At 46.3% G+C, this 19,758-nt stretch overlaps 1 long non-coding RNA gene across 3 annotated transcripts in view; it reads right to left on the bottom strand.

The window, feature by feature from the left end:
- Positions 1 to 18,477, bottom strand: part of LOC105476588 (uncharacterized) — a 175,457-nt gene extending 156,980 nt beyond the window's left edge. For 2 of the 3 annotated variants that reach the window (XR_011607099.1, XR_011607101.1), the window contains exons 1-2: positions 13,805 to 18,477; positions 341 to 12,911 (exon numbers count right to left, since the gene is read on the bottom strand). This is a non-coding gene — a long non-coding RNA (uncharacterized lncRNA). The remainder of the gene's footprint in view (positions 1 to 340; positions 12,912 to 13,804) is intronic. The other variant, XR_011607100.1, reaches the window with a different exon arrangement.
- Between the last annotated feature and the right edge of the window lie 1,281 nt (positions 18,478 to 19,758).

The following is a 19,758-nucleotide window of genomic DNA, read 5'->3' as shown; positions in this document are numbered from 1 at the left end:
CCTTGATCTTCCTTCCCCCAGAAGAGAGGCATGCCAAGCATCTTCCTTTTGCATGCACACACACACACACACAGAGCATGTTACCAGCAGCTTTTTATTTAACCTTCTCCCTGCCCAGAGCTTCTCTCACTGGCTCTTTGGGACAAGCCAGCGCCGTGGAGCTGTCTCTTTTTCATTTCTTAGCCTCACTGGCCATTCCAGGTATTGCTGATGGGACTCATGGCCCTTACAGCCAAGCTGCCCAAGACTCGACTTGCTTTTAAAAAAAAAAAAAAGAAAATCTATTTCCACTAAACCACTGAGCATTTCATACGTCATAATTTTAAAGCCACTTGTTTACCCATTTCTTCCGTTTATTTGCCTAGTCCTTAAGAAATATTTGGTTGATGTGATTTCTTGGAACCAACGGTTGGTGCCCAACTGAAAGGGACAGAGGCCTCTGGACTTGGAAGTTCCGCTGAGGATGAGGGCGGCCGCCATTTTGAAACGAACAGACTCCAAGAGCACGTTCCACTGGGCCTGCCCCCGCGATCTTCCACAGATTTCCGTGAAATGTGACCCATGAATAGCAGTCACCTGGAGAGAGAGCTCTGAAGCCGATGAAACCAGTAGAGCCACTGAAGGCACCTGGTACCTGCGCTGCAGGGAGTACAGAAGAGAGAATCAGAAACACACCTGCGATGTCATTCCCATGAGGCCACTTACAGCGGGCAAAACATGGCTTGAGAAGAGGGGGTGGGTGACTGGGGCAGGCAGGGAAGTAGAATCGTGTTTGCATTTTAGAGGAAAGAAGGGTTGGCCTACCGCAGATTTCCAGCCCCATGGCCATGCATTTTCTCTCCACCGCTCTCTAATCTCTCTCTCCCTCCAGATATACCTCTCTTTCTTCCTCTCTCTCCTCCCAGCCTCTTTCTTTCTGCTCCCTTCTTCTCTCCGTTGACCTACCTCTGAGTTCCAGCCCAGCCCCACAAGCCCTACATTTGCTTTTTCTCTTCCCTCCTCCTCCTCCCTCTCTCTCTCTCTTTCTCTCTCTTAGGCCTCGCTCATGGGGACGTTAATGACATGAGAAACCAGACTTTGTATACTATTCATGGTAAGGGAATGAGGAGGGACAGATGAAAGCCCAGGATGAAAGAACGTTGCAAGGCTAGAATGAGATAACCTCGTTAAAGAATGCCCATAAACATCTCTGAGAAACACCTTCCCCTGGAAAGGCAATGGTGAAGGAGGAGATTTTTTTCAGGCATCCATTCCAGGAAGCTCATAGGACAAAGAGATTTTTCCCTGACAGAACCCCAGAGATGCAACTTTGTCTCTACTCTCTCGTCCCCACATCCCAGGATGTTCAGAGCAGGCACCATGGGGCCGTGATGGGGAGAGGGCCTGGGGGTGAGGAGCTTTAAGAACTGAAATATAGAGGCCCCAAGCAGAAGCACTCATCTACTCCCCCTGGAGCAAAATGAACCCAGGGAGGAGGAGGAAGAGGGTGAGGGGAGCTTTCCAAGCCGAAGGAGTCGCTGAGTTAAATTACAGGGGCCTGGGAGGGATGATTAACAGCTCCCATGGTTTTCTGCTTCACAGCCATTACTCACTCTAAACCTGAGGCTTCTCGGTTACATAGCCCAGCGCGGGCCGACCATTTTTTCCATTGACTGAAAACACATTCCGACTGAAAACAAACTTTGGATCCCCGAGGCTTGGCAGGCCCTGGGTCCTCCTCCATATTTAATCAACGGGAAGCTAAACACTTTCAATCTGTGATGGCTCATTTGGACGGGGTCTCGGGGCTTTTGCTTGGTGCCAGATATAATAACTCTCCTTTCTCTTTTCTAAGGCCTATTTTATAATTTTGCTGTTTTTCAATGTCAAGCCCGTCTTTTGAAGAATTTTTATTGGATTTCCTGCTAGACTTCAACGAGGATTTTTCTTGCTTTGGCAGAAATATCAAGCAGAACAGGGGAAAAACTCAATCGTCATCTTGGAAAGTCGCGATGGCGTGTGTGTGTGTGTGTGTGTGTGTGTGGAGGGGGGAGTCCTTTGTTTGCACACAAACAGGTTTCTGGAATGCTGGAGCCCCAGTTGCCGGCTTCGAGGGGCCCTCTAACTTGTGAGTCATGGGGTGAAAGTTGACATGGCAAGGCAAATGGATGTGGGAAGAGAGAGGAAGTTGGAACAGGATAAGGAGGAGAGAGGCATGAGTGTGTGAAACAGCTCAGGGCAGTTAGGATTCTACTCTCGGCCCCGGGCACAAACTATGACACCACCAGGCACAAAAACTGCTGGGGCATTGAAGGCCAGGGAGACACTGCCCACTCGGGGCAGCAGGCAGACTCTTACCCAACAGCATGGCCCCCTCAGAGCTGGCAAAACCCCAAGAAGGGGCAGGAAGGCCCCGTCCCAGAGGCTGCCATTATACTAGCATAGCCGTGGGCTGTGTGCCTGCTCAGGGCAACGCTGAGATCTTTAATTTTTCTTCACAGAGATTATTCCCCAGAGGAAGCAGCTTGCCAGTGAATGACAGCTTTTGTTTGCTCATGTTTTCCTCTCCTCCCAGAGTCAACTTTCAGAATATACCAGGATGTTCCCTCTCACTTGACTTTCTTTTCTTTTCTTTTCTTTTTCCCCACTGGAGGAGAGGGGAGGCTCCACAGCATATTATCCAAAGGCGAGGGGGGTGGGTTTTTTTGTCCAACAGTGAGAGAGGGGAGAGAGGGGCCATTGATCTTTTTGTGTTTTACGTTTTTACTTCTCATGCTGAGATGTTGTAACGGCACTTCATACCTCCTCGGTCGCTGTTGTCTTCACAATGCACAGAACATGTGCCATGTCATCTCATCCTGCTCTTCCTACACAACCATTCCATGGGGCAATACTGGTTTTGGAATTGCCATTTTAGAAGTGAGCAAACAAGACTCAGATCAAGTGACCCAGCTCAAGTCTCATAGGCAGGAAGTGGACAAACCAAGGTCTGAACCAAAGTTAGTGGTTTTTCTACCAGGCTACAAAATGCAATGTTGCAGGGATCTGCCTGCCCCATGAGTGAGTCCTCTCCCCATGATGGGTAGAGTTCTCAGTGTAGATTGCCTGGGGCAGAACACACTGAGAGTTGCATGGCAACTTTTACCCCATCCACCAACTACAGATCAAAGTCGCTGCAGGCCAGTCTATGAGACCAGGCGTCCAAAGCATCTAAGCCACTGCTCCCGACTCCTTCCACTTCCAGTGGTAAAAAGGACTCAAATAGACTCAATTCACAAACGTTCTATGGAATGCCCACTCAGGGCTAGAATATTGAAGGATTTGGTGCAAGGAAAAGATACCCTCCCTGCTCTTAAGGAGTTTACAGTCCAGATGAGGAGACAAAGCAAGCAGAGAACCCTAGATCATTACAACTGCTAAGAACCTTGGAGATCAGCCATCTAAACCCCGTGGTTAGCCGTAAGGATATGGGACAGTTCAGGAAACTGAGGAATGGATCAAGAGGGGCAATAGTAAACAGTGTTGCATTTCATGCTGAAGAGTACAATGGGGCGGTTGGCGCAGTGGCTTACATCTGTAATCCCAGCACCTATGGCGACCAAGGCGGGAGGATCACTTGAGCCCAGAAGATTGAGACCAGCCTGGGCAACATAAAGAGACTGTGTCTCTACAAAAAAGTGTTTTTTAAAAAATTAGCCAGGTGTGGTGGCGTACATCTGTAGTCCCAGCTACTTGGGAGTCTGACGGTTGGAGGATGGCTTGAGCCCAGGAGGTTGAGGCTGCAGTGAGCTGTAATCATGCCATTGCACTCCATCCTGGGCTACAGCGGGAGACCCTGTCTCAAAAGAAAAAAAAAAGTGTGGTGGGGTCTGCAAGCTGGTCAGAGAATGCTAATTGGTCCGGACACATTCTAGGAGAACATAAAATTTGGTCTCCATCTTGAAGCATATGTAGATGGACAGAAAGACAGGAGCCACAAAAGCAGAAGGAAGAAGGCAGACTAAAGTCTAGTGTGTCTGCGGGACAGTGAAGGGCTGGACTTGAGAGATAGGGAGGAGAGGAAAAAACCAAGGCTGAAAATTTGGATGAAGCCAGACCCTGGAGGATCTTCAGCAGTCAGGAGGAACATGCATGCAAAGCCAGAGAGAAGATACTTGATGGTCAGCATTTCCGGGCTTACTGACCAGTGAAACCCTGGTCCTGTAATTCTCTAAGCTCCAGACCATTTCCTCCACAGCCACACCTACCAACCCATCTAAATTGACACCTCCGGAGGCTGGGGGCACACAGAGGTCCTACTGCACACTATGCTCTGAGTCTGGATTGAGTAGTGCTGCCGCGGGGTTCACCTAGAGCAGCACATTCAGGTCATCCGGCCTCCCACCCACCGTTCACCCTTTTCTCATTCCTGCAGCCACCACCTCCGTGTTTCTGTGAGCTCCTAAACCCCAGCCCCTCCTCCCTGGCTCTCCAGGAGGTCCCAGGCAAGGACTGGTTTGACCAAGCTGAAAGAGCAAAGAGTAAAAAAGCCAGGGAGGAGGAGGCTGCTCTGGGGTCAGTAGGATCTCACATTGGCAGACTGGGACATCAGAGAGGAGCCCCTTCCTGCAGGACAGCAGAGACACTCACAGTGAATGGGCATCTGGGGCCAAATTTCTCTAGTGCACGGCGACCCTAAGGGCACGAAAGCCGGAAGAGGACCCCACTGTGTCCCTGGCCTCCTGCTGCACTCCTGTGGCTTGAACATCTCCATCAACTGTTGCTCTTTTTTACCTTGTGCCTCACTTTACCCATTTTAGCCTAAAAACAAGAACGTCTGCCCTCTTCCTTCTTAACCAAGACTGAGATGAGGACAGGTCAGACCCTTCAGACCCATGGTTTCAGGGACCAGGTGTGGCAGCTGTTGCAGCTAAAACTCACAGTGACCGTAGTAATGTTGTCATTTCTCTGCTTCCAAAAACAAAGCGTGTCTGTGTTCATTAACAGCGCTTTGTTCTTCTAGCAGTTCCAACCTGAACGAGAAGCACGACCTCCTGGGGTTACATCAGCAGCCTGGCCTTCCATCTTCCTCCTCTAAAGAAACATTCCTGCCACCCTGAGCATCAAGGCCTCGGGTTCCTAAAGCCCAGGACGCTTCTTCTCATTTACTTCCCTCGAGGAAGAAAGACCAGCCCATCCACCCTCATTTCCCACCCAAGGGCACTGCGAATGAAGCTTGCCCACCCAACCAGGCCACCGCCATTAATTTCTCTCTGCCCTGCTCTTACATTCTCCTCAAGGTTTTCAGTCCCCTAGAGAGGCTCCCTTCCCTCTTTTCTTTCCCCATCTTTCTTTTTTCCTTCCTCCAGCCCCCATTTTCACCTCCCTCCACCATTGTTTGAGGTTAAGAAGCATGCTACGGTGTTCCATAAATTACTTGGCAAGAGTAGACAACAAAAACAAAATATAATTCAGATTACAGTCACCCTCCCGCTGAAATGATAGTTTATTAAATAAATGGCGATGCTGCCTATCAACCTTGCTGGCAACTGGTCCTCTCATATTCATCTTTCTGGGGATGATTTAGGATCCACCTGGGTCCTCCGAGAAGATTCTCCCATCATTTCCTTCCCATCTCTCTGGATCATGCTGCTGGGCTTGGCGCAGTTGACAAATTCCCCAAGTAATCCCTCAAAAGATTGGAGAAATGCTCCGAACGCTCCATTAAATTTATTTTCCATGCTTTAAGAGACCCAAAACTATGTCCAATAAATAAGTGTTCCCTGTGATTTACTGAAATGCTCCTCTGATTTAAAGTTATAGGGGGAAAAATATGGCGCCCCTGGGAGAGAAGGACCAGCCTCGCAAGTGAGACCAGATGTGAGATTTCTGCCCGGGGAGGGGAGAAGAGGGGGAAAAACCAACCCAAGTGGTGGAGGTTTGAAAGTGACAATGTCTGAACCCAGGTTCTCGGCTTTAACATAAAAAGTCCCCAGTTGAACATTCTTTCTCACAAAATTTATTGTGGTTGTAGTTAGAGGGGGAACCATCAAAAGAGTAATTCTGGCCCTTGTTTCGCAGAGCTCTTTTGATAAATATGATACTTAGAAATATGCCTCCCACTAGACAGAAAAGCCATATAGTTAAAATGAAGTAATCTGTCAGTAAACTCGCTAGAATCAAAGCCAAAATGAAACCTGTAAAAGGAGAAGGGGGAAAAAAATCTCCACTTAGAAACGTTTGAGTCAAGCAGGGGAGAAGGTAGAGATTAAGAATTGTCCTTTATTCAGATATTTTTATCTACGGAGTTAAAAGCGGAGATTTATTTTTAAAAGGGGCTATTTATGTTCCAATCTCCAACAGATGGGTCTGTGTTCCTGCCTCGCTCATGCAGCTCAGGCTCAGCAAAAAAACAGCTTCTCTTCTCAGCTGAAACTTACCCAAAAGAAGGAGGAATAAAAACTTTGGGAAACAAATGTAACCTTTAGAGCTGCTTGGTAAATATTGGAACTGTTTACAATGGAGGCCCAGATGTGTCAAAACCGAGAAACAAACAGGAACCGGGAAAAGCAGATGTGAAGACTAGACATGTCTACATGTTAACCATGTATTGCATATGTGTATGTGTGCACACGTGTCACTCATGTACTGATTCCCAAAGGACTGGATAACTTCTGCCAAGAAAATTTCCACTGGCGAAGAGACATCATCCATAGGTTATCCCAAATAGTCCTATCTTAGGAGTCCATTTCTCTGAGTCCCTCTTCACGTGATCAATCACTTGTTTAGAAAATCTTTCTCATGGTCAGTAACAGAAAATTTTTACAGTAGCGCCACTGGTGAAATTACCCTCAAAGCATTTCTTACACCAAAAGAAACCAAATTTCATGACTGCATCAGCAACTGGGCTAGCCACTCGGGAAATAGGTTCCCAAGCCTTCAAGAGCTGCCAAGCCATCCCAGAATAAAGCGCCGCTCCTCACCCAGCAGCAGGCTCTGGTCTGTGCAGCTTCCACAAGGCCTCGTCCCAGGAAAAGCCTCCCTGCTTCCCAGGGACTTCCCCATTCCTGTCCCCAAAACAACGCCCGAGGCTGCCAGCCTAGAGAAAGGGAAGTCCCCACCACCCCGTCCCAGGGTGGGAGGCAGGAAGACATTTACCCCACCTGCCCGACAAAAAGATTAAGACCCACAGTGTGTATACAGCCTCAGGCCAATTACAGTTTTCAAATTCTCCACTCCCTCCACTGGCATTTGTCCTAGAGTGAAATGTGCCTAAAATGAACAGGAGAAAGGGGATAACAGAGGGGTGTCAGGGAAGGGGTCTTAAATATCAGATGACCCCAAATCTGATGCTGGTTCTGCCATAAAGTGTCTATGTGACCTGAGACCAGTGGCTTCACCAACCGGAACCCCAGTTTCTTCCATCTGTGGGAAGCGTTGAACCGAATGACCTCCTGTTTCTCAGACTCCCAGAGATGGTCCCTTTCTCAGGCCCCAGAGCCTCCCCCGCTCCACGGCACCCCTGCAGGTCTGGACAGAGCTGGAGGGTGTGGGGTTGGAACGGCACCTGTGTTTACAATGGTACAATCTGCAGTTTACTGTAATAAAATCATTTAATACATTCATAATTTTTTTGGCAAGGGGTTGTGTTTATGGTGAGCAAGACAGAGAGGGAATGATTGACTAGGGCTGATTAAAACGATAAATCAAAAACGAAGGCGGGAGGACAAGAAGAGCACAAAGCCACAGGCAAATCCAATTTAAGTCTCAGGCTCGGTGTCTGTGTGGGAACAGCTTGGCCTGAGGATGAGCCGACCCTGGGGGTGGGGGCCCCGGGCCAGGGTGGGAGTGATGGGGCACAGAATCTGGCAACTCAAGCCAACAGGGTTTATCTTCACCCGTCTGAGAAATCAGGAAATGGTTTTCATTTCCTTGGGCCTCTATCTTCAAAAGGATTTAGGAGAGCTGGAGAATAAAGGAGAGTGTGTGTGTGTGTATGTGTGTGTCAGTCACATACGTGTGCATCCAGGTAGAATAATTTGAGCAAGACCTAGAGGGACTTTCCAGAATCAAAACTGTCTTTAAAGAAGAAAACTATCCTACAAATAAAGTATCTGAAACTCCACTGCTAGCAAGGATTAGCAAACACTTCTGACCTTGCAAATGCTGTCCTTCAGTAACTGAGTGCCTACTGCATGACAGGCACTGTGCTGGGGCAGAAACTATAACAGATTGTTCACTCGAAAAATAATGAGCAAGTCCAAGCACTGTCCTAGGCCCCAGGGATAGAAGAGTGAAAAAAGAATCTCCGACCGCATAGAACTGCTCTTGTGGGCATTTACCTGCTTGTGAATTAAGCACTATGTTTGCCCCAGAAAAGCAGGCTTCCAGTCAACAGTTGCCTATACAATAGTGTGATAAATGCTATAACCCAAAAGTGTACAAAGGGTCATTAATACTGAGAGGTTGAATTCTGATCCAGGTCTTTATTATTATTATTATTATTGAACCCTTCTCACTCTCTGACCTCACTGTTCCATCGTTCCACACCCTGCTTCCATACGGACCCATTGTTTAGCTCCCAAATAAAAGTGAAAACATGAGGTATTTGTCTTTCTGTGTCTGAGTTGTTTTATGTGGTGTCCTCCAATCCCATCCATTTTGCTGCAGAAGACCTGAATTCATTCTTTTTTACACCTGAATACTATTCCATTGTGTATATCTACCACATTTCCTTTATCTAATCATCCACTGATGGACACTCAGGTTGATTCCACAGCCTTGCTATCATGAATATTGCTGCGATAAACATACGCACGCAGGTATCTTTTTGATATACTGATTTCTTTTCCTTTGGGTAGAATCCCAGTAGTGGGATTGCTAAATTGAATGGTAGTTCTGTTTTCAGTTCTTTAAGAAATCTCCATAATGTTCTCCATAGTGGTTGTACTAATTTACATTCCCACCAACAGTGTATAAGGGTTCCCTTTTCTCCACATCCTCTCCAACATCTGTTTAGGGTTTTTTTTATTTCGTTTTGATCTGTTTTGTTTTTATCTTTTTAATAATCTGAGCTGGGGCTGGGCATGGTCATCCCAGTAATCCCAGCGCTTTGGGATGCCAAGGCAGGAGGATCCTTTGAGGTCAGGAGTTCGAGACCAGCCTGAGCAAAACAGTGAGACCCCATCTCCACAAAAACTAAAACATTAGCTGGGTGTGGTGGCATGCACCTGTGTGGTCCCAGCTACTTGGGAAGTTGAGGCGGGAAGATCGCTTGAGCCCAGGAATTTGAGGCTACAGTGAGCTATGATCACACTACTGTACCCCAGCCTGGGCAACAGAGCAAGACTCTGTCTCAAAATAATAATTGTAATAATAATAATGTGAGCTGGATCTTAAAGGGTGAGAAGAATCACCCTTTCACAGCCAGGAAAGGACAGTGCTCCAGACAGAGATCACCACATTAGTGAAGGCATGGAGCTTTGGAAGGGCTTCTATTAGGAAGGGGAAGAATCCAAATGCCTAGGAAGGGCTAGGTATTACATTGCTTGTCTGGTTACCAGCTTTCCTTGGTTAGTTATTTAACAGCTCTCTGAGAGCACGTCTTCAAAAAAAAGAGGTCAGGAGCCTAGGATTTCGGAGGCTGTTGGGAGATGGGTTGGATAGAGAAGTCAAGACAAACTTCACTTACTTCATAACTTTGCATAGGATGGTGTGGTAGAAACAACTACTGACCACCAAAGATTCATGCTCCCACAACACCATGTTGAGTTGCTTCTTGGGAGCAGATGCCCAGTCTACAATTTTCACCACCCACACACACACCCCAGCCCATGCAGCTAGTGCAGTCCACATGACTGGGTCTCACCAATGGAACATGGGCATAAGGGTCATGCATCACGTCCAGGCCAACGTGGTGTTAGTCTCCAGTGTGCTGTCTCTCCACCCACAGAGAACGCGAAAGTATCCAATGTACTCCCTGGATACAGACCTCTCCATGAGACCTCAGAAGTCAGGTGTTAAAGATGGTGGCATCACAAAATGGCGGCAAGGAGCTCTTCAGGGAGCCACCTTGTGATCCCTGAGGAAGGAGTATAACCTCATGGTAAGGCAGCACCCTCAGCAGAGGGCAAGTTCTAGAGAAGGAAACACAGCTGTGAATCATCTGCAGAGAACAAACATGCAGCTATAGGCAAGGGAGTTTATGGAAGGAGCTTAAGGGAGCTGTATGGAAGATAGACCACAGCAGCCACCACAGTCCACAGTCCACAGTCCACAGTCCACAGTGCTGCTGGGATTCATTCACTTAGTCTAAGTCATGCCACCTGGGAACAGCTCCTGCAGGATTTCAGTTCATCTCCTTTCCTAGAGAAATCAAACTCCAGTCCCAACTGTTACAATCCATACTCACCATCCCCTTCCTCTACTACCTATTCTAAATGCCCCTCAGCCCCCACTAGCACCTTTACTGATCTAGGTGGCTTTCTTGGTGGGGTGGCCCAAACCCACATCTTTGAGGGGACTGAGCCCAGGGTCACCATGCCCTTCTCAGGATATGGCTGCTGTACTTGTCCATTTCCTATCAAAATTAGACAGGGGGATGCCACGAGACATCCTGGGGACTATCATATTCTTCCCTGGCCCCTGTCGTGTGTCAGCAGCCCTAGTGGCCTGATCATTGGGGTCAGTTGCACCTGACAGATTGGTGATATCTGTCCTAGCTTTCTCATCTCTTGGCATAAGGAGCCTGAAGTGGCCAGGCATTGGTCATAGCTAGAGCGGACTGGGATTCTTGCATTGCTCCCCAGTTGAAGCACTCCCCATCTAGGAAGCAACACCTTTAGCCCCACATGACATTGAGAAGAAGAAATTCCCCACATGGGTCCAAGGGGATGGTGGTAAGCAGGGTCACTTTTACTTTCAGCCTTTAGTTTTTGGTACAATATATCTTACCCGTTGGAGACACTGCAGAACAGTCATTAACGTAGGGTGCATACTGCATCCGGGAGAAGATAGTTTATCTTCACAGGGCAGTATTTCCACTAGCTCCTCAGCTACGCTTTCAAAAAGGGTGATTCTGGCCAGGTGACTCGTGCTTGTAATCCCAGCACTTTGGGAGGCCGAGGCAGAAGGATCATCTGAGGTCAGGGGTTCAAGACCATCCTGGCCAACATAGTGAAACCCCATCTCTACTAAAAATACAAAAAATTAGCCAGGCATAGTGGCAGGTGCCTGTAATCCCAGCTACTCAGAGGAGGCTGAGGCAGGAAAATGGCTTGAACCCAGGAGTCGGAGGTTGCAGTGAGCTGAGATCACACCACTGCACTCCAGCCTGGCGACAGAGTAAGACTCTGTCTCAAAAAACTAAAAAAAAAAAAAAAAACCAACTTTTTCTTCACGTATCCTACAACTTCTACACATACTTCCCTACATTTTTAAATAGAGGTGAAAAATTATAGAACATTAATTAATGTTTGTTTTACAATCATGACTCCCAAGATTACTAAGCTAAATGTTTCCAGAGTTCCTGTGTCAGCTTTTTATAGTTTCTCTGTCTCCACTCTTAAGGTTGGTCACCTCTGACTGTGTCAGTGTGATCTGCTTATAGCAGCCTTTAATTTGCTGTTTCTAAATGCAATGGGCTTGGAAACTAAATATCCAGGCATGCTGGAATCGTGTGATAAATAATTGTAACTAGATTCAAGCAAGAGTCCCCTCCTTGAGAAATCTATGAACCTTTGGTGCATGTATTCATTCCACAGTAATTTATCAGGTACACATTATATGCCACTAGGTGCCGGGGCTATAGCAGGAAACAAAATAAACATAAAATCCCTTCCTTCATTGGGTTTACATTCTGTTGGGACCAGAGAAAATCAGAGGCATTTATTTTACATATGCAAAGGCCGTTTTTGGTCACTTACTAGTTCCCTACTGTGTTCCACAGGGCTGGGATTGGTAGATAGTTGAGTGCCCCACGGGTGATATGTTACTGCCCTACTGGCAGTAAATATGTGGTTTCTACAGTACTATTAATAACACAAAGCTGACTGGATGCAGTGGCTCACTCCTGTTAATCCCAGCACTTTGGGAGGCCAACATGGCGGAACCCTGTCTCTACTAAAAATACAAAAATTAGCTGGGCGTGGTGGCACATGCCTGTAGTCCCAGCTACTAGGGAGGCTGAGGCAGGAGAATCACTTGAACCCAGGAGGCAAAGGTTGCAGTGAGCTGAGACTGCACCATTGCACTCTAGCCTGGGCAACAAAAGCAAAACTCCATCTCAAAAAAAAAGAAAATAGAATAACACGAAGCTGATAGAAAGTTATTAGTTCTATAATTCCAACATATTGTGAATTAAACAGGCATTACTGGGCTGGGCTGGGAACTTCACTACCATCTATACCCTGTTTTCCACAGGCAAATGTATTCCAAGTTCCAGACAACTGACTTTCAAATGAACTTTTGGAACAGAACTCATTTGTAAGTTCCAGGCTGCCTGTACTTCTCTATAAATGCACCAAACAGCCAGGGTATATTTGACCTAAGGGTTAGAAATGTGAATGTTGGGATACGAGTTATTTCCCCATTCACTAATGTGAATGCCTCAGGTGAGCCACCAATTCCCTCTGAATTTCAGTTCAGACCCTCATCTGGGTTTCACTAAGATTTTATTAAATAGACAGGAGTTCTGGTATTTTAAAAGTTTGAAGAACATTTTTTAAAAGAATCACTAAGTATTTCTCAAAGCCATGAATAAATAAGTGAATGAAATGAGTGAGTGGGGAAACTTTCCTGACATTATTCCCAACACACCTCAAGTGATATCCTGAAATGAAGAACATTTCCTGGAGGATTGCTTTCTCTTTTTCACTGTGGCTTCTGATCCAAACATTTGTGACAGAAACAGAATGAGTGTCGTCACTTCTGGCAATCCCAATGGAGAATCTGGGCTTTGGCAGGACCCGAAAGAAAAAGATGTTTTAGGGACTGGGCTCAGTGGCTCACACCTGTAATCCCAGCACTTTGGGAGGCTGAGGCGGGTGAATCACCTAGGGTCAGGAGTTCGAGACCAGCCTGACCAACATGATGAAACCCCATCTCTACTAAAAATACAAAAATTAGTTGGGCATGGTGGTGGGCGCCTGTAATCCCAGCTACTTGGGAGGCTGAGGAGTGAGAATCGCTTGAATGCGGGAGGCGGAGGTTGCAGTGAGCTGAGACAGCACCACTGCACTCCAGCCTGGCGACAGAAACCCAGTCTTGAAAAAAAGAAGAAAGAAGTGTTTTACAGGAGCCAGTCTGACAGACTATCAAGGCTGGGAATGGATGGAAATGGCTGAGCAGCATGCACTTATTTTGTTTTTTAAAAAGGAAGCAAACATGATGCTCAAGAAGAAAATCAAACCAAGAAACGAGCTTCACAAATAATCACTCCTCTCCTCCCCAGGGCCGGGACCAGTTTCACTCTATAGCTATAGAAAAGACTCCCTTCTCCTGACTTCCAGGGGGTGGTGCAGGTGTGCAGCCAGCCCTGCTGGGAGGTGGTGCTTGTGCCTCTCAGCTTCTGTGACAGGCCCCCAGCCCCGAATCTCAAAGTCACATTGTGCTAGGGATGGCCTTTCTCCCACTGCCCTCTCTTCTTCAGCCCCACCCCTGTCCCTCACCCCTGCCTGCTTTTCTGGGAAGAAGGATGGCTTCAGGGAAAGGCAGGCACCCCAAGGCCTTTCTTTGTGTAGACTACATTAATGGGAAACTCAGAGAAGAAACTCTAGGAGACCTACGGAGCTGTCACCACGTGCACGGGGAGGGAAGTTTTATGTTGAGGACCAGGATGTGAACATACCCATGAATTATCCTTCGCGCCAAGGTAAATTGGATGGAGAAAAATATGTGTCAAGGAGGCGGAGACTGGGCTTGGCCACGATCCTCATAGCACCTAGAGAAAGAGGCTCTCCCTTAAATTCACGTAACTACAAAACTATCCAAAACCAATGACTCTTTCAGGCTTTCTTGAATAAGAATAACTAGCATGGGTTGAATACTTCTTGTGCTAAGTATCTTACTTGCATTAACCTTCCAAAACTCTATAAAGGTCAATATTATAACCCTCCCCATGTCAGAGATGAGTAAACTGAGGCACAAAGAGGTTAAGTAACTTGTCCAAGGTCACACAGCTGGGAGTGTGTGACCTGGCTCTGGTCTAAAGTGAGTATTTAGCATAAGCTACTCGTTTCATCTCAGTTACAACCCAATAAAGCATCTACCATTATTACATTTTACAGATGTTAATAGCTAACATTTTTGCACTAACTATAAGCCAGGTATTGTTCTAAGGACTAAGCAAAAACGCGCACACACTCTTTCCCACCATACTACATCATATCGTACCCATGGGAAGTACATAGAAAACTTTAAAGTAAGGAGGAAGGGGCTGATGCATCCCCTCTCCCCTTGGAGAAGGACACATCCGTACTCCCCCAGTGACATTTGCCAGCATTCAAGAGCAAGATTACAGTGACATTTATAAATAAGAAACTTGCTCTTCATGGTCACACAAAAAAGACTCAATACTTTCTGTGGAGTCTCAGCAGCCTCTAAGAGGAACAGAAACCGGCCAACGCAAGTACTGTGGCTACTTTTTGTTTTTAAACTTTTCAGGGGTAACCACTGTGAAACTTGTGGTGTATTTCCTTCCGTCTTTTTCTGTGCATCTATAAATAGACCACAGATTTGTAGAGATACATTTTTATATTCTCTCTTATTCACTTAACATTATCTCACAACCATTTTCCTCTTTCTGGGAGGGAATGGGATGTAGTGGTTAAGACCACAGCCTAAACCATCAGAAAGTTTAGGTTCAAATCTTGGCTCTGACACTCTGTGACCTATCAATTCACTGAGACTTAGCAATTTTTTTTTTAACTTTTTTCAATCTTATTAAGGTATGATTGATAAATTTGATTGGCATAACAGCATAAAAATCGTTGAAAAATGATAAATAAAGAAAAAGAACCAAACATACTGCCTTTCCTATGTGAGCTATATATCAAGCTCACCAAAGAGTTGGTGAGGAAAGCACTTCTTTTTTTTTTTTGTAAACTTTTAAGTCCGGGGGTACATGCACAGGTTTGTTATATAGGTAAACTGCATGTCACAAGGGTTTCATGTAAGATTATTTTGTCCCACTGGTAATAAGCATAGCATGTGATAGGCAGTTTTTCTGACCCTCTTGTCAGAGGCGTTTGAACCAGAGCACCTCCATCTTGAATAGATGCTGGGTAAAATGAAGCTGAGATCTACTGGGTTGCATTCCCAGGAGGCTAAGGCATTCTAAGTCACAGAATTAGACAGGAGGTCAGCACAAGATACAGGTCATAAAGACCTTGCTGATAAAAACAGGTTGCAGTAAAGAAGTCGGGCAAAACCCACCAAAACCAAGATGGCTACAAGAGTGACCTCTGGTTGGCCTCACTGCTCATTATATGTTAATCATAATGCATTTGCATGCTAAGAGACACTCCCACCAGCGTCATAGCAACGTACAGATGCCATGGCAACATCAGAAAGTTACCCTATGTGGTCTAAAAGGGGAAGGAACCCTCAGTTCTGGGAATTACCCACCCCTTTCCCAGAAAACTCATGAATAATCCACCCCTTATTTAGCATATAATCAAGAAACAACTATAAAACTGGGCAACCAGCAGCCCTCGGGGCTGCTCTGCCCATGGAGTAGCCATTCTTTTCCTTTCTTTTCATCCTTAATAAACCTGCTTTCACTTTACTCTATGGATTCCCCTCAAATTCTTTCTTGTGCGAGATCCAAGAACCTTCTTGGGGTCTGGATCGAAACCTCTTTCCAGTAACATCTCTCTCCCTCCTCCCACCCCACCTCTTTTTTATTTATTTTTAAAGATTTAGGGGTACAAGTGCAGATTTCTTAAGTGCATATACTCATCACCCAAACAGGGAACATCATACCCAATAGGTAATTTTCAACCTTCACCCACCTCTCACCTTTTGGAGTCTCCAGTTTCTATTATTATTCTCTATATTTTCATATATACACATAGTTCAACTCCCACTTATAAGTGAGAATAGGTAGTATTTGACTTTCTGTTTCTGAGTTATTTCACTGAGGATAATGGTCTCCAGTTCTGTCCATGTTGCTCCAAAAGATATGATTTCATGCTTTTTCATGGCTGAGTAGTATTCCATGTTATATATACCACATTATTTGATCCAGACATCCACTGATGGACATATAAGTGGATTTTGCTATTGTGAATAGTGCTGCAACAGACATACAAGTGCAGGTATCTTTATGATATAATAATTGCTTTCCCTTTGGGTAGATACCCAGTAGTGGGATGACTAGATCAAATGGTAGTTCTATTTTTAGTTTGGAAAGCACTTCTGTATAGACGAATTCCAACTCTAAGTGCAGAAGAAATGATAAAATTAGAAAATCACCATTTGGCAACCTCTGTTCCAATACTTTTAATAACGTCTTCCTCGTCACCAGATTTTGACTAACAGTCTGTTCCCAATGATTTAGGCTTTTTCCAAGGTGACTTAGGATTTCTCTCGAATGCTCCTCACTTCCTTCTGAGCCCATGAACGTCATGCTTCTAACAGCCTGGCCAAAGTAATGTACCCTTTTTCTATCATATTCTCAAATTATTTCACTGCCCAATTCCAAAGCTGCACCCACATTTTGGGATTGTTGTAGCAGCACCCCCCACTTCCAGGTAACAAAATCTGCATTGGTTTTCTATGCATAGCAAATCACTATGCACTTAGCAACTTAAAACAATCCCCATTTATTATCTCGAAGTTCTGTAGGTCAGAAGTCTAGAACGGTGTGGCTGGGTTCCCTGCTGTGGGCTTTCCAAGCCTGAAACCAAGGTGTCAACTGGCTGCATTCTCACTGAAGCTTGAGATCCTTTTCCAAGCTCAGTCCCATTATTGGCAGAATTTTGTTCCTTATAGGACTGAAGTCCCTGTTTCCTTCCTGGCTGTTGGGCAGGGACTGCTCTCAGCTCTTCCAAGCCTTGAGCTTTCAGGTCCTGGCCCCATGGCTCCATCCAGCTCAGCAGCAGAGAACCCCACCTCGTACCAAACCCTTCTCGAACTTCAAACCTCTCTGATGTCCTTTTCTGCCACCATCTGGAGAAAGCACTCTGCTTTGCAGGGGCTGACAAGTTTCGGTGGGGCCTACCAAGATAATCTCCCAGTTTTAAGGTACTCTTATGGGTAACCCTAATTACATCTGCAAACTCTCTTGCCGTGCACCAAAGCATGATCACAAGAGTACTACGCCAGGAGGTGAATGTCACGGGGGCTGCTTAAGAACTCTGCCAACCACGCTCTCCCACCGGAAGTGCAAACTGCTTTTCATAGCCCACCTGCCACCCACACCCCCACTCCCATCCTGGGACTGAACATCACCTCTGCATGTTGTTCTAGCTTCTTGCCCATTGCCTTTTCCCCTCTATCCTGGACAAGGAGGTTACAACCTTGGGTTTGGGAGGGCTGTTGGCTTCTTTATCTGGAAGAAAGAAAGAAACTTAACAGTAAGGGAGAATTATTTCATTTTCCTCTAAATTTTGCATTTTTCTTTTGGCTCCCTTCTTTAATGGGGCTGAGATGGAAGCAGGTGGCCCCTGTGACAGGCAGCACTGCAACCCCAGTCATCGGTGCAGGGGCTGGGAGCAGCTCTGGAGTCAGATCTGCCGGGTGTCAATCCCAGTTCTGCGAATGGCCACTGTGACTTTGGGTGAGCTTTTTATCTTCCTTGTGCCTCAGTCTCCTGGTTTATAACAGGAAGATAATAATAGTGCCTGCTCTACAGGGTTTTTATGAGGCATAAGTTAGTTGATATCTGTAAAGTCCTTAAAACAATACATGGCATAGTTAGCACAAAAGTGTTAGCTATTAACATCTGTAAAATGTGAGTAATAATGGTGGATGCTTTATAGGATTGTGATGGAGATTAAATGAGCTCCTCTACGTTACATACTCACTTTAGACCAGAGCCAGGCACTCAGTAAATGCTCAATAAAAACAGCTGTTACAAAGCTGACCCAAGGGCTTCCTGGCCAATGGACCAGAGGAGAGTTCCCTTAGCGTCTAGATATTGGAAAAGCATGCAGAAAACCCATCAAAGTCTCTCCATTAAGTTCAAGATCAAGTCCAAACACCTTACGGAGGTAGAAGGTCATGCAGTATCTGAAACAGACCTCTTCCCTCTCAGTGCTCCACATTTTCTGCTCACTCCCCAAATGGAGTCTTCCTCAGCCAAAACATCTTCTGAGCGCTGCACATCTCCCAACTTTCCCCTCCCCTGGACCCTCTGCCAAGAAGGGGCACTCTCTCCCTGCCACCCCCCAGCCTCAAGCTTTACCTGATTTGGTAGTCCACAGTCAGATCGCAGATGAAAAGTCCTTTCCTCTGGGAAGTCATCCTTGACCTGCCCCGCCCACCGCCACACACACACACACACACACACACACACACACACACACACAGCCTCTCTGGCATGCTGTGTGTCCCCACCCCCAACCCCAAGGTCTGCCCAAGGTCTGTCTACCCCCCTCCACTCTCTCCCTATCAAAACCCCTCAAACGGTGATGCGATGGCCGGCCACCCCTCATTGTCCCCCACCACATTGCACACTCCATAAGGACTGGCTATTAACATATAAGTCCCCAGAACGTATCTTAGTCCTCCTTGTTGAAGGAAAGGAAGGACATGAGCATCAGAAGATGGCTTTCTGGACCCAGATGTGACTCTAACTAGCTGTGGCTGTGGACCAGTCATTCCCCTTTCTGGGCCTCAGTTTGCGTCTGAGAAACGAGGGTTTGGACATCGCAATTGCTGATATCCCTCCCTGCAGCAACGTCCCACAGACATCTCGGCACAGAGCCAACTAAACCTTAGGCCCCTCCACTTGTCAGGTGCTGGGTTTGGTTCAGAGACGGAGACCCTTTACAAGCCTCTTTGGTGCCTTCTGGATCCTGTAGGTGACCCCATTCCAGGGACGGACGCTGGTGGAGATTGAGCACTCACACACTTCCAAGTTCAAGTCCAAAGCCAGGCCCTGGTGCAGATGTATCCTTTTTTCTTTACCAGCTTTATTGAGATATAAGTCATATACCACACCAATTCACCCATTTAAAGTATACATTCACCAATATGTGCAACCATTAGAACAGGCAATTTCAAGCCAGGCATGGTGGCTCATGCCTGTCATCCCAGCACTTTGGGAGGCTGAGGCAGGCAGATCACCTGAGGTCAGGAGTTCCAGATCAGTCTGGCCAACATGGTTGAAACCTACGTCTCTACTAAAAATATAAAAATTAGCCAGATGTGGTGGCATGCGCCTGTAGTCCCAGCTACTCGGGAGGCTGAGGCAGGAGAGTCAATTGAACCTGAGAGGTAAATGTTGCAGTCAGCCAAGATCACACGATTGCACTCCAGCCTGGACAACAAGAGCAAAACTCTGTCTCAAAAAAAAAAAAAAAAAAAAAAAAAAAAAAAAAAAAACAGGCAATTTCAGAAAATTTTCATCCCCAAGAAGAAGACTCTTAGCCAGGTGCAGTGGCTCACACCTGCAATCCCAACACTTTGGCAGGCTGAGGTGGGAGGATCACTTGAGACCAAGAGTTTGAGACCAGCGTGGGGAACATAGCAAGACACTGTTTCTACAAAAAATAAAGTAAATAGCCGGGCGTGGTAGGTCACACCTGTAGTCCCAGCTAGTTGGGAAGCTGAGATGGGAGAATCACTTGGGCCCAG

The sequence above is a fragment of the Macaca nemestrina genome, chromosome 8 (assembly GCF_043159975.1).
Source record: "Macaca nemestrina isolate mMacNem1 chromosome 8, mMacNem.hap1, whole genome shotgun sequence".
NCBI classification, from domain to species: Eukaryota; Metazoa; Chordata; class Mammalia; order Primates; family Cercopithecidae; genus Macaca; species Macaca nemestrina.
Note: the sequence above shows the minus strand (reverse complement) of the source record. Positions and strands in the feature narration are given on the sequence as shown.